Source organism: Gossypium hirsutum, chromosome A08, assembly GCF_007990345.1.
Source record: "Gossypium hirsutum isolate 1008001.06 chromosome A08, Gossypium_hirsutum_v2.1, whole genome shotgun sequence".
NCBI lineage: Eukaryota > Viridiplantae > Streptophyta > Magnoliopsida > Malvales > Malvaceae > Gossypium > Gossypium hirsutum.
In genome coordinates, this window is record NC_053431.1 from 38,927,021 (window position 1) to 38,941,744 (window position 14,724).

At 35.8% G+C, this 14,724-nt stretch overlaps 1 non-coding gene across 1 annotated transcript; it reads left to right on the top strand.

Moving 5' to 3' along the window:
• The first annotated feature begins 5,866 nt into the window (after positions 1-5,866).
• Positions 5,867-5,973, top strand: LOC121205952 (small nucleolar RNA R71). The gene has a single exon (XR_005901026.1). It is a non-coding gene; the product is annotated as a small nucleolar RNA R71 (small nucleolar RNA).
• The last annotated feature ends 8,751 nt before the right edge of the window (positions 5,974-14,724 follow it).

The window sequence follows — 14,724 nt, forward strand, 5'->3', positions numbered from 1 at the left end:
GGAGAAATTGTGACACAAAAAGCCTTGTGGCTTAGTGGCAAGCAGCGTGTGGAGCTTTTAAGGGGAGGCATGGATTCGAATCCCATGGCAAGCAAAGAGCATTTATTTTGCTAACTAGGAGCGGCAAGAGTTGGTGTTGAATTTAAACTCTGATGATGGAGGGATCCCACATCGAAAAGCTAACATAAGAGTGGATGCGAAGCTGGCTTTAAATAGAGAGAACCATGAGGAGAGTAAAGGTGCCTTTCTTGGTTGATCCCTTTCGCTTTATGGCATGCTCATTTGGGTTGGGCGTCGGCTAAGAGTGCTCGGAGTGCGGATTAACTCCAGTCTCCTATCAGGTGTGTATGTCTCACTACTCTAGCTGTAGGATGGCTACTTTGGGCCGTGATGGGCCGAAAGGGGCCATGTGGGTCCAATGGGCCTACGGGCCCAATTGGATAAGTTGTTTGATTGTGTAGTAAATATTGGACTAGGTTAGGTGAATCTCATATCTACGGCTAGATTTGGGCTAAAAGGGCCACACGAGTGTGTGGGCCCATTTGGGCCGAAAAGGGCTTTAGGCTCATTCGTATTGTTATCCCTGTTTAGAATACTTTAGTTTACCAAATTACTAAAATACCCTTTGTTTATAAAATTACCAAAGTACCCCCGGTTTATAAAATTACCCAAATATCCTCGATTTGTAAAATTACCGAAATACCCTTAGTTTGCAAAATTACTGAAATACCCTCGACATGTAAAATTATCAAAGTACCCTCGATTTACAAAATTATTGTTTTACCCTCGATTTAAAAAAATTACCGTTTTACCCTTGATTTACAAAATTACTGTTTTACCCTCGATTTACAGAATTACTATTTTACCCTCGATTTACAGAGTTACTATTTTACCCTTGATTTACAAAATTACTATTTTACCCTCGATTTACACAATTACCGTTTACCCTCGATTTACAGAATTACCATTTTACCCTCGATTTATAGAATTACCATTTTACCCTCGATTTACAGAATTACCGTTTTACCATTGATTTATAGAATTACCATAATACCCTCGATCAATAAAATTACCAAAATACCCCTGATTTGTGAAATTACCGAAATACCCTTGCAGGGTAGAAATACCAAAATACCCCTGTAGGGTAGAAATATCGAAATACCCCTGTAGGGTAGAATTACTAAAATACCCCTGTAGGGTAGAAATACGAAATACCCCTGTATGGTAGAATTACTAAAATACTCCTGTAAGGTAGAATTACCGAGATACCCTTGTGGGGTAAAATTTCCATTTTACCCCTAGGGTGTTAAATGACTGTTTTGCCCTTGTGGGCAAGTGATTGACTTGGACTGTGTGGTTGACGGATTTGATTGTGAATATATGTTGGTGATATGAATGACTTGACTGTGACTGTTTGATTCAAATATGGGCATGATATTCTGATTCTGTATGTTGTATGCCATGACATTTATATCTGTTGCATGGTTTATGGGTTATATTGACGGAGGAAGTACTGAAAGTGGCTTGTCCACGTACTGGAGGCTTTGTCTCAACTTACTGATATCTGAGCAGCAATGCTGCAACTGTGGTGTGACAGCCCTAAATTGACCCTAGTCGAAAAGTGGTTTCGGGATCGCTAAACCGAGTCACCGAAGTATTTGAATATAATATTTATTGTCTAAAATATGTGAATATGAATGTGTGAAAGTTTTAAGCTTCGATTTAGTCGATTGCATGTGAATTTAGTTAATAAGACTTATGTGTAACACTTTTGAAATGTGATAGGTTAATCTATAAGGATCTATTAATGCATGTTAGAAAATGCTTGTACTTGCATGTCAAATTACCCAAAATTTTAGGTTGTGGCCGGCCATGCTATGGGTTAAAACATATTATAAACATTTTGTGTTAATATTTTGTGTTAGAAATAATAAAATAAAAGGTTAGTAATAAAGTAATGGAAATTGGGGGGTGATCAAAACAAAGTGAGAGTTTGGTTCTTCTTGGCCGAAAAACCAAGTAAAAGAAAGAAAGAAAGGTTTGAAGAAGTTCGACCATGCTTGTAACTAGGTTGAGGTATGTTTGATGTTATTCCATGAAATTCATGCATATTTTTAGTTGTTAGTTTGAATTCTACTTAGCCCATGGTTTAAATTTTTTTGCTATTTGATGGAGATGATACTCGGCCATGGATGTTGTCTTTCTTGGTTGGTGTTTGATGTTGTGGTGATGAGGCATGAAGATGATTGAGTTTGAATGCTTAATAAAAAGGATTGGATGTGAGTATGTGTGATAATTTGAAAAGGATGGGTCTTAGCAACTTCATGAGGTGTTCGGCCATGGTGCTAAAATGTTGTATTTATGTTTAAACTTAAAATTATTTAGTTATATGGTTAGTATAGGTATGGATGGCCGAATATGAGAGCATGAATAGATGAAGAGTTTTGTAATTATAAACAAAATTGGTTAATTGATATGTGGTAAATGTTAAGTGTTAAATGAAATGGAAATGATATCATATTGGAATATGTATATTCGACCACATGAATGAATACATAGATTGATGTTGCATATATTCGGCCTTTAATTAAGGATGTAGGTGATAGTGATAGATTGATGTTGCACATTCGGCTATAGGTAAGCATATTGATGATTTTATCTTGACTTAGATAATCGGCTAAAGGAGAATATTGGCTAATATGTTGAATTTGATTCATGATTTCATATATATATGACTCTAATGTCGAATGTATATATGGGCTAAGTACCTTGAGTTTCTCTTTGATGTTCAAAATGATTAAATCAATTTATTTGTTAAATTAAGCTCAAGAGCAAAGGGGAACTAAATTTGATAAAGGAAAGGAAAAAGTAATTGAATAGCCGTTGAAGTCGTTCGACAACATCCGAGGTAAGTCTTCGAGTAATGGAACTTAGTTTATGATTTGATTAAGTCATGACATATAAGCATAACAAATAAACGGTGATATAATGATTCTACTTGAATTATATATTGAGGTAATTGGCTTATACTTATGACGGGCAGCCGAATGCGTATAGAGATCATGTTATAAAGCGAATCAAAATCATGCCCTTTGTATGTGGCTATTGAGCCGAAAATGGTAATGGTTGAAAAGTGTCTTGTGTTTGAATTCTAGTAATGAAAATGAAATATAGATGTGTTATGATTTATTGATATATGTGCATGATTATTCGGATGATAACCGGACTAAGATCTGAAGGCATTTGTGCTAGTGACTATATCCGGGTTAAGTCCCGAAGGCATTTGTGTGAGTTACTATATCCGGGTTAAGTCCCGAAGGCATTTGTGTGAGTTACTATATCCGGGCTAAGTCCCGAAGGCATTTGTGCGAGTTACTATATCCGGGCTAAGTCCCGAAGGCATTTGTGCGAGTTGTTATATCCGGCTAAATCCCGAAGGTACTTGGGTTTGGAAATGAGCGATCTTGCTGTAATAATTTCAATTAATACGCTCATAAAATCCAAACGATAAGGTATGTTTCGTATATGCATCGGAAAGTTGATTCCTTTTAAATAGTATTCGCTCAATTGATTAACAAACTTCCGGCCTTAGTTAGGTTTGATCCCCTGTGTATGAATATACTGGTTGAAGTGTGAAGTAAGTATGATTTTGGGAATATGCGTATATGCAATTATTCATTTTGTCATATGAACGCTATACTTTAGTCGTAAATAATTTCATTACTTAAACGTACTAAGCATTAAAATGCTTATTCTGTTGCTTTGATTCTCTGTTTTATAGATTTTGTTCGTCAGCTATCGGACTCGGGAGTGTCAAAGTCGAAGTCGTCCACACTATCAAAGCCCTTTTGGTACTCTTTTAGTTGAACTTTGATAATGGCATGTATAGGACTGACCTTTGTTGTTAATCAAGTGCCTTTTGGTAATGTATATATTCGGATAGCCATGCGAAAATGGCTTATATATATTTTGAGCATAGCATTATAATCATTTTGTATATTGTTCATTGAGTGGTATGGAAATGCTTGGTAATGATTAGCCATTGGAATGGTTAATCACGATCATTTTGGTGCTATGTATGACAAATGGCTAGTTGATTCATGGAAAACTATGAAATAGGTGAAATTTACCTTAAACTAGATGCTGACAGCAGCAGTGATGTGAGTTTGAAAAATCACTAAAAATAGTAAAAATGTAATTAAATAATTAATAAATTATGTAATCGAATCTTGATGAGTCTATTTTCATATGAAAGAAACGGAAGGACCATATGAGCCGTATTTTATGAGATGTTTAAGTTTTCATGAAACAGGGCCAGAGCAATTTCTGGATCCCCTGTTCTAACTTTGGAAATTCACTATAAATTAACCAGAGATAATTAGAAGTCATGATCTATATGTACAGATTCCTTTTTGAGTCTAGTTTCATTAGAAACAAATTTCATAAGTATTGAAGTCCTGTACAGGGAGATATCTAAGTCGTAATGCATGAAGGTCAGAGTAGTCAAACCCTGAAATAGGGGAGACTTTAATTAATAAACTGTACTAATTGGCCTGACCAAAAATTCTAGAAAAAAATTTGTAGATGGATATATGATTCTAGTTTCAGGAAAATTTTATGGAATTGGTTTTTGAGTTTTGGAACTCGAGATATGATTTCTAAAGTGACTGTGATGCAGTTAGCCAGTTTGTCTGGAAATTTTAAAATGAACTGTGTAAGCAAATGAATTAAGTCCGTTAACACCCCGTGTTCGACTCCAGTAACGGTCTCGGGTACGGGGCGTTACATGTGGAGTGTAGGGCTGGGTGGGTTGAGCTATTCCCCACATGGAGTGTAGGACTGGTACGGGTGGAGTGTAGCGGTTGGTTATAGGCTGGGTTGGGATTGCATTCACATTCTGATTTTGATTCTGTTACCTGATACTGATTCTGATTTTGATTCTCTTACCTGATACTGATTCTGATTTTGATTCTGTCACCTAATTCTGATTCTGATTTTGATTTTGATTCTGATTCTGATTCTAGTTCTGATAATGTTTCTTATTCTGTAATGGGTTAAAGCCCATCTCGTACTGTCTGTTATAATGGGCTAAGGCCCAATTGGTACTGAAACTGTAAGTAAGGCTGGGGCCAGACTTTTAATTCTTTTATATGACTGACTGTTCCTTTTTATAGTAGGGGATTTCACACTGAGTTTTCGTAAACTCACACCGTTTATTAACCTTTCAGGTAATTTCCAGCCTTAGACGGATCGGGGCTGCGAGGGGCTCGGAGGAAGCCACACACACTGTTTATGTTATAGTTTTGATTATTGCTTTTAAATGTTTTTATGTGGGTTGTAGTAAAGCCGTTGTAATTTTCTGGATTTCAAATTTGGAATTTTATTTATTGTTCTTATAATTGCTAGTATTAGAACACGTTTTCCAAAGCAACTACTGTTGTTCAAAACATCACGTAACCGCAATTGTTTTTAAATTAAGCGTCCGCAACTGCCAGGATTTTTTACAAAGTTGTTAAGAATGTTATTCAGCTGAGGTTTTCTAACAAGGTTTAAAAAGGGTACAAGTTTTTAATTATTAAGAAGGGTTTTTAATGGAAACATGGTTTCCGAAAAACACTTCAATGTGACACGCCAGATTCGAGCCAAACTTCCAGGCCGGGTTTGGGGTGTTACAACATCGGTTGCTTTTGTTGGCTTTGTTCTCATGACTTGCCACTGAAAGTTATTCAGTGACATCTCTTCAATAAATTCGTAAGCCACTTCATGTGTTTTGTTATCGATAGTCCCACCAGCAGCAGCGTCGATAAGTTGCCTTGTTGAGGGGTTAACGCCGTTGTAAAACATTTGAACCTGCAACCATAGTGGTAACCCATGGTGAGGGCACCTTCTCAATAGATCCTTGTATCTCTCCCATGCATCATAAAGTGTTTCTAGATCCATCTGTACAAAAGAAGAGATATCATTCCTCATCTTAGCCGTTTTAGCCAGCAGAAAATATTTAAGTAAAAATTTTTCGGTCATTTGTTCTTAAGTATTGATTGACCCTCATAGGAACGAGTCCAACCACTTTTTAGCTTTGTTCCTCAACGAAAAGGGAAACAACCGAAGGTGAATGGCATCATCAGAAATGCCATTGATCTTAAAAGTGTCGCAAAACTCTAAGAAATTTGCCAAATAAGCATTGGGGTCCTTGTCCTACAAACCATCAAACTGAACAAACTGTTGGATCATTTGAATTGTGTTAGGTTTCAATTCAAAATTATTTGCAGCAATAGCAAGCCTAACTATACTTGACTCAGTTCCTGTTAAAGTAGGTTTAGCATAATCATACATAGTGCGTGGAATAGGATTCTGATTTACTGGATCAGCAGCAATTGCAGGAGGTAGCGGGTTTTCCTGATTTTCAGCCATCTCCTCAGTTGTGGTGTGAATATCGTCCTCTTGCCCTTCCTCTATATATCTTAAGCTTCGCCTTATTTCTCTTCGGTTTCTACGAGCTGTGTGTTCAATCTCACTCTTAAAAAGTAATAGTCCTGATGGGTTTCTTCAGTCATAAACTATAAAAACCTGCCAGAAGGAAAAAAAATTTAGTAACAAAAATCAAAATAAAATTTAAATTGTAATAAAATAAATGGCTAAAGTAATAAAAATTAAGTGTTTCTAATATCTTAGCTCCCCAGCAACAGTGCTAAAAACTTGATCGTGATGTGAATCGTGATTAATTTATAATTTATGAATATCTGTTCTTGAAAACTAACTATTATCATGACAAAGGCAAGCGCACCTTATCGAACAGTAGTATAGCTTATGGCAAGACCGGGATGTCGAACCCAAAGAAACTAAAAGTACTAGTGTTAGCTTTCTTTTTATTATCTAGTCTAAAAATAAAGGTGTTTGTTTTATCTAAACTAATTACTAAACTAAGAATGCACAGAAAGTAAATTGGGGAAATAACTTTTGAGAAAATTGAATGATTTAGACAATACCTAAGGGAAAAATCCACCTAGACTTCACAAGTTATTGACTCTAAATCAGACGATTTATTCACTTGACTTGATCTGTAGAAATCCCTAATTTATATTATTATCTTTCTCGAGACTAACAACGTCTAACCCTAGGTTGATTAATTGAAATCTCTTTCTAATTAACTCCCTAATGTTGCATTAACTCGATCTATGGATTCCCTTATTAGGTTTCACCCTAATCCAGTAAAATCTTGTCACCCTATCTCTGGGCGTGCAATTAACTCTGCTTAATTATGTTAGATCTACTCTTAGACACGAACTTTTGCTCCTCTGAATAAGCACATCAATACTTGAATCAATATCCTAGAATATTAAAGCAAGAATTAAGAACTCATAATTAAGAACAAGTCAAATATTTATCATATAATTCAGATAATAATAACAAGATCCGTTTTAGGTTTCATTCCCCTTAGGTATTTAGGGGGTCTAGTTCATATTTATGAAAGAACACATCTCAAAAGAATAATGATAACAAAACATAAAGAAAACCCAAGAACTCTTGAAGGGAATTGAAGGGAGATCTTCAGTCTTGAAGGTGAATCCAACTTCTGAGATGGATCAATCGGCTTTCTTCGAGTAATTTCGTGCCTCCTACTCCATGTGTCCCTTTTTTGGTACCTCCTGGGGTGTTTATATAGGCTTTAAAATGCTTCTAAACCCTCAAGAGTGGCCTTTTTCGAATAGGACTAGAATTGGGCTCGATAGGGACACGCCCGTGTGACATGCCTGTGTGCGATTGCTTCAAACAGTGTTCGAGTCTGTTGAATGGACACGGGCGTGTGAACTACCTGTGTATCATGGCTGAATGTTAAAAAGCTTCAATGGCTTCTTCTTCTTTTGTTATTCGGTTGAAGAAAGATGAATGAAACCATATTTTTATGTTTTTGTTTTATTAATAATACATAATATATAGTTTACATTTTTACCCTTGGTTATTAAACCATTTAATCATCAAACATTAGGCCATTTATGTCCATTAACCTTATCAAAGGTCTAATTACAACATAAGGACTTCACATTTAATAAGCCATAACAAATCGACAGCTTTATCATATAGAATGCAACTTTTGCATTTTACGCGATTTAGTCCTTTGATCAAATTGAGCTATTAAACAATAAAATTAGCTCACCAAATTTTCACACATACATAATCACATACTATAAACACATAAAATAATATTAAGATAATTTTCTGACATCGAATTTGTGGTCCCAAAACCACTGTTCTGATTTAGCTAAAATAGGGCTGTTATAGGTGGGATGATTGGTTATTAGAGGAAGTGTACTAGAAGGCTTTTAAACCTATTATCTGGCAGCTCAGTTGCAATATTACTACTATGTGCCACATTTGGTACAACTTGGTGTGTAGGGCTGGGTGGGTGTTTTAAACCCCACATGGTGTGTAGGGATGGTCGGGGATGGTGTGTAGAGGCTGGTGTGTAGGATACTGATTTTTGTTACTGTATGCATATTGTATCTAAGATGGGCTAAGGCCTTAATTTACATCTGAGACTATATCCAAATGGGCTAAGGCCTAAACTGTATCTGAATCTGTAATGGGCTTAGGCCTAGACTGCATTTGACTGATATCTGTTGTTTGACTGTATGTATGTCTTCTGTGGGGATTACACACTGAGTTTACGTAAACTCACCCCTTCCTATTTTATCTATGCAGGTAATCTCAAGAATTAGACGGATCGGTGTGGCGGAGGGTTCAACGATGACCACATGATTATTGAATAGTTTCAATTTCATTTATGGTTTTTCATTTCCTATTGGTTTTCTAAGGTATTTTTTATGTAATTTGGGGCTTTTGGATTGTTTGCCTTCGTTTTGGATTTTAACCGTTTTCATGGACTTTTAAGCTACAAAACTCAACGAAAAATCAGTTTAATTAAAACAACAATTTTTTTCCTAAATGTGAACGATTTTCTTAAAATAACACGATTTTAAAAGCTTCTACTACAAAATATGTTTTTAAAGCGAATCAACTTAATAAGACAATAGTTTTGAAATTGATGAGAGATAAATAAAAGCTAAAAAACGAAAATGGTTTTAACTTGATAGATTCAATTTCAAATTCCATTCCATGTGACATCGCCAGATTCGGCCATAACGTCTAGGCCGGGTTTGGGGTCTTACAATTATGGATTATATGACTAACAAGGGCAATGAGGATGTGTGTAGGGCTTGAGGTCAAATTGATTGAATATGCCTTACATAGTTACCTCATAATAGAATGAATGGTAAGTTAAGTACCATGTTATATGAACTTACTAAGCATTATATGCTTACTTAGTTTTATTTCCCTGTATTATAGTGAATCAGAATCTCGTTGGATTGGCAGCTTAGCAAAGATCACTCACACTATCTATTGGCCCATGTCGGTACAATTTGGTAAAGCAAATATTGGTTACAATGGCATGTATAGGTTATATTGGTCATATTGGCATATAAATGTAAATGATTATTGTAACCTAGCCATTGGAATGGCTAGTGATGGTTATGTTTTGGTACATGTATATATATGTATTTAAGTTTACTTTATTGAGATAACATAAGTGTTCATTATTGATTGATTGAGAAAGGTTAAGTGAGTATGCTGAACTAAGGTAAGATTATAGACATGTATGCATGAAATGATAAGCCATGATGAATGATGGAATTTGCTTAATTTGAATGCTTGAATTGGTTGGTTTATGGATGTGAGTTTAAGTGCAGGTCATTAGTGTGAATTTGGGTGAGAAATGAAGCTAGAAATGGTTTTATTTTTGTCCACACGGGCGTGTGTTTAGACCGTGTGTAACACATAGCCAGGTACATGGGCATGTAGCTAGGCCGTGTGTCCCCTACACCTTAATTTTGAGAAACAAAATGCTCAGAATTGAGCACACGGGTAGAGACACGGGCGTGTGTCTCAGTCGTGTATGCTACACGGCCTAGAACACGGGCGTGTGTCTTGGCCGTGTGAAACCTGCAGCTAATTTTGAATTGAATTAATTGACCACACGGCCTAGCACATGGGCATGTGGCATGGCCGTGTGTGCAAGTCAGAGAGCTATACAGGGTCAAACACGGACTTTAGCACGGGCGTGTCCTAGGGTCACACGGGCGTGTCCCTTGGACCACACGAGTGTGTAAGCCCTGCACCTTGGAAAAATTTTGAAAAGTCGCAAAAAATTCTTAGAGTTCCCGATAAGTCCTGACTCGATTCTAGTGCTCGTATTAAGCCTCAAGGGGCCAATCAAGGGACATTATGAATGATCTCGGTAAATGAATAGTAATTTACATAAGTTATTTGTAAATGTTTCTGAATGTTTCGGTAATACTTCTCAACCCTGTTCCGACGACAGGTATGGGTTAAGGGTGGTACAAAATTTTAACTATCAATTAAACAAACTAAACTAGACTTTCATTGTATTATTTTAGACAATGTAAATGATTAAAATGATGGCCGATTGATTCGTCAATCGTTAACTAAGTTAATAAACCTATACTAATTATATTGTTTGCCACTTTTAGCTAAGAATCTCCTTTCGATCTCATCTTAAACAAAAAAAAATACGACCTAAGCTCTCTTCTAAGTCTCACCTAGGCATATAAATCTCCTCTCGGTCTCACTATTAGGTACAATCATATCGAACTATCTAATGATAAAATCTCTTTTAAGTCTCATTTATCTAGATTTTCTACTAGATGCGTCAATTCTAGTTTATTAAGTATTTTGATATAAAAGTACAACTAAAAAAATCAAACATGGACATTAACTTAATCTAACAATCAATTCATCAATTAACTAACACGAGGTATCAAACATAATAAACCTTAACACCTAGATAGACATTTCATCGAATAATTGATATGCACAATATAAAGGTAAGGGTAAGAAATGCTCATTTAAATGTGGAAACAATGGCACCGAAAAGCTTGATCCATATTCATTTACGAAATTCTTTAACAAGAAAGAAGAAACAAAACAACAAAAATAAATTATATTCTAAAAAGAAAAGGAAAAACCTAATCCAAAAATAAAAAGAAAAGAAAAAGAAACCTAACCTAAAACTATGAAAAGTAAAGAAAGATTTTCAGCCACAAAAGATCTAATTCTAGAAGCTTATAAAGTAGTATTTATAGTCTATTAAAATTTAAACCAACATTGAAAATTATGCCGTTAAATGAAAAAACTGACTTAAGATTGTTTGGACACAAAATTGCCCCTACAATTTTTCACCTCGTTAAGCTTTAGTGTCGTGACACCCAAGCTTTGGTGTCGCAAAATCCTCAAAAGTAGGCACAATCTTGGCTTGAAGGTTCTCGATGTCATGATATAGACAAGTTGGTGTCGCGACAACCTCGATAGTGGCCTTGGCTCCTTCACTTCAACCATCAACAATGGTCTCATGACCTTAAAGGCTTGGATTCGTGACCTTAAGCTTGGCTTCACAACATGATGGTCACTAAACTAACTATAAATATGAAAAAAGCAAGCGCACCTATCGAACAATAGTATAGCTACGGTGAGTAGAGAATATCGTATCCAAAAGGACTAAAAGTATTAGTAATTACCATTTTTCTATTCTTTAGCCGACAAATTTGGAGTGATGTGTTTTAATCTAAATTTAAAAAACTAATTTAACTACAAACACAATATAGAATGAATCAAAGAAATAATTGAATATCAACCAATGAGATAGACAATATGTAACACCCCTAACCCGTATCTATCACCGGAACAGGGTTACAGAGCATTGCCAAAGTTTATAGAATAACTTCACGTAATTCATATCGTTTACTGTTCATATTCGAAACTAATCATATTGTCCCTTGAATGGACCCTCAAGGCCCAATTTAAACATTAGAATCAAGTCAGGACTAAATTGAGATTTCAGAGAATTTTTTGTGAAATTTAAAAATTTTCTTTATTACAAGGATCACACGTCCGTGTGAGTAGGCCATGTGGCTCACACGGCCAAGTGACATGCCCATGTCTCAGGCCGTGTAGGCATTAGATGTGAGGCACACAGTTGTGTCCTAGCCCGTGTTCTTACCCGTGTAACTCTCTAACCTGTGCCACACGGCTTGCCACACACCCGTATGCTAGGCCGTGTGGTCAATTTAATTTTCATAAATTAGGTGCAGGTTTCACACTGCCAAGACACATGCCTATGTTCTAAGCCGTGCAGCACACACGATTAAGACACACGCCCATGTCTCTGCCTGTGTGCCCAATTCTGAGCAGTCTGTTTCTCAATTTTAAGATGCAGGGGATGCATGGCCAAACCACATGCCCATGTGCCAGGCCGTGTGTCACACACGGTCAAGACACATGCCCATGTGTCTACCCATGTGGACAAAATAAAGTAATTTCCTAGCCTTATTTCTCACCCAAATTTTCCAATAACCTACAACAATACTTGTACATATATACCAACCAATTTCAAGCATGAAACTAAGCAAACATCATTAATATGTATAATATAACATTACATACATTCATATAATCAAACTTGCCTTTTTTCAAGAATATATATTTTACCCTAATTCAATCTAACCATACCTTATACATCTATGTATTAAACAGGATATGACTATATATTATCATACCAAAATAAACCATTACTAGTCATTCCAATGGCTAGATTTCAAACATCCATTTATATATCATCATTGGTAAAATTAGCTTATACATGTCATTATGTCAAAATAAGTTTTCTATTTATATCAAAACAAGCTGGAGGATAGTGTGATGATATCCTACCAATCTCCAACCTTTACAAGCTTTCGAGCACTATAAAACAGAGAAAAGAAAACCTAATAAGCATTTAATGCTTAGTAAGTTCGTATAACAGGAATTTAACTTACCATATATTTACATTTAATATAAGCAAACAATAATGCATCCAAGCAATTTGACTTATAGCCTAAAACACAACTTCACTAATCATATTAGTAATGTAATTCACACAATACCAAGAACACGTAACACCCAAAATTTGGCCTAAACGTTATGGCCGAACCTGTGATGTCACATTAGAGTGTGTTTGAAAAGTGTCACTCCGTTTGAAAAGTCTATTTTATGATAAAACCTCGTTATGATTTTGACAAGTTAAGATATCTTGTTCATTGTTAAAACTCCAGTTGCATTAGTAAAACATAAGTCTTTTTAGATTGTGCTTACCCTTTTTGAGAAAAATAGTGTTTGTTGCTCAAGCTTTATCAGGTTGCATAAGCGTGACAGTTGAAAATCATTTATCTTTTGAAAACTCACGACCAACTGCTAACAGGTATAAACCAATATAATTATATCCCCAAATTAAAAATAAACTTAAAGCGGCCTTATTACATAAAATTTCTTAAAATAACTTACATTATAATATTAAAAATTACTAAGTCGAGTGGCCACCATCGAGTCCCCTGTCGCATCGAACCGCCTAAGTCTAGGGATTACCTAAACAGTTAAAATAGATGGGTGAGTTTACAAAAACTCAATGTGTAATCTCATATAAGCAACAATCAGAGTGAACACAACTTGGGCCTAAACCTTTTAGCTTCACTTAGGGCGATAGCCAATTTCAGAATCAAAAACAGTGTGGGACTGAGCCCAATCCAGTAACAGTATCAGTGGGGCCTAAGCCCATTGTAGAATCAGTGCAGTATGCAATTAGAAAATCCTACCCAATCCGGCCTCTACATACCATCTCCGTACCAACCCTACACACAATGTGGGGATAAAATCAACCCACCCAACCATACACACCAAGTCGTACCGATTACGACACTAAAATAGTAATTGAGCAAAGCTGCCAGTAATAGGCTTATAGCCTTTCAGTACACTTCCTCCAAAATCATATATCCCACCCCATGTAATGCAACATAATATCAAACGTGTGTAGAAATGTCATGCTCAAAAACAGTCATACATAATACAAGGGTATTTCAATCAATTTACCTCACAAGGGTATAATGGTCATTTCATTAGTATGGGGTCTAAGTATACTTACTGACCCAACAGTAGTGTGACACCCCTAAAGTGACCCTAGTCGGAAAGTGGTTTCGGGACCACGAAACCGAGTCACAAAAATAATTAGATGTTATATTCTGTGCTTATTGTATGTGGAATTTGTATGTGTGAATATTTCGTGCCTTGATTTTTATCAAGGCGGTGTTAATTTATAAGAAAGGACCCATGTGATAAGACTTGATAATGTGATAGGTGAAATTTAAAGTGGCCAAATAATGCATGAGTTATTGACATGAGGGACTTGCATGTCAAATGGACCACTTTTAATTAGTGGCCGGCCATAATGATAGTTGATAGATATTATATGCATTTCATTTTAGCATGATAATAGTTAGTGGCTTTATATTATGGAAGAAAGAATAATTAAAAGAAGAAATGGGTGATAAAAACAAAGGTGGTTCATCCTCACTCTACCATTGCCGTAACTTGAGATTAGAAAGAAAAAAAAAAAGAGAACATGCATGTAGTTCATCTTGGAGGCCGAACAAAGGAGAAAGAAAATAAAATTTGTGGCTTTGAAGTTTCGGCCATTTGGAAGCAACAATTCAAGGTGAAATTCAAGTTGTTTTGTTAATTTTTAGTATCATTGAATCCATGATTTGAATTCATGAAAATTTAGTAAGGTTGCATTCGGCAACTTGCTTGGAATTAAGAAATGATGTCTAAGCTTAGGTGATT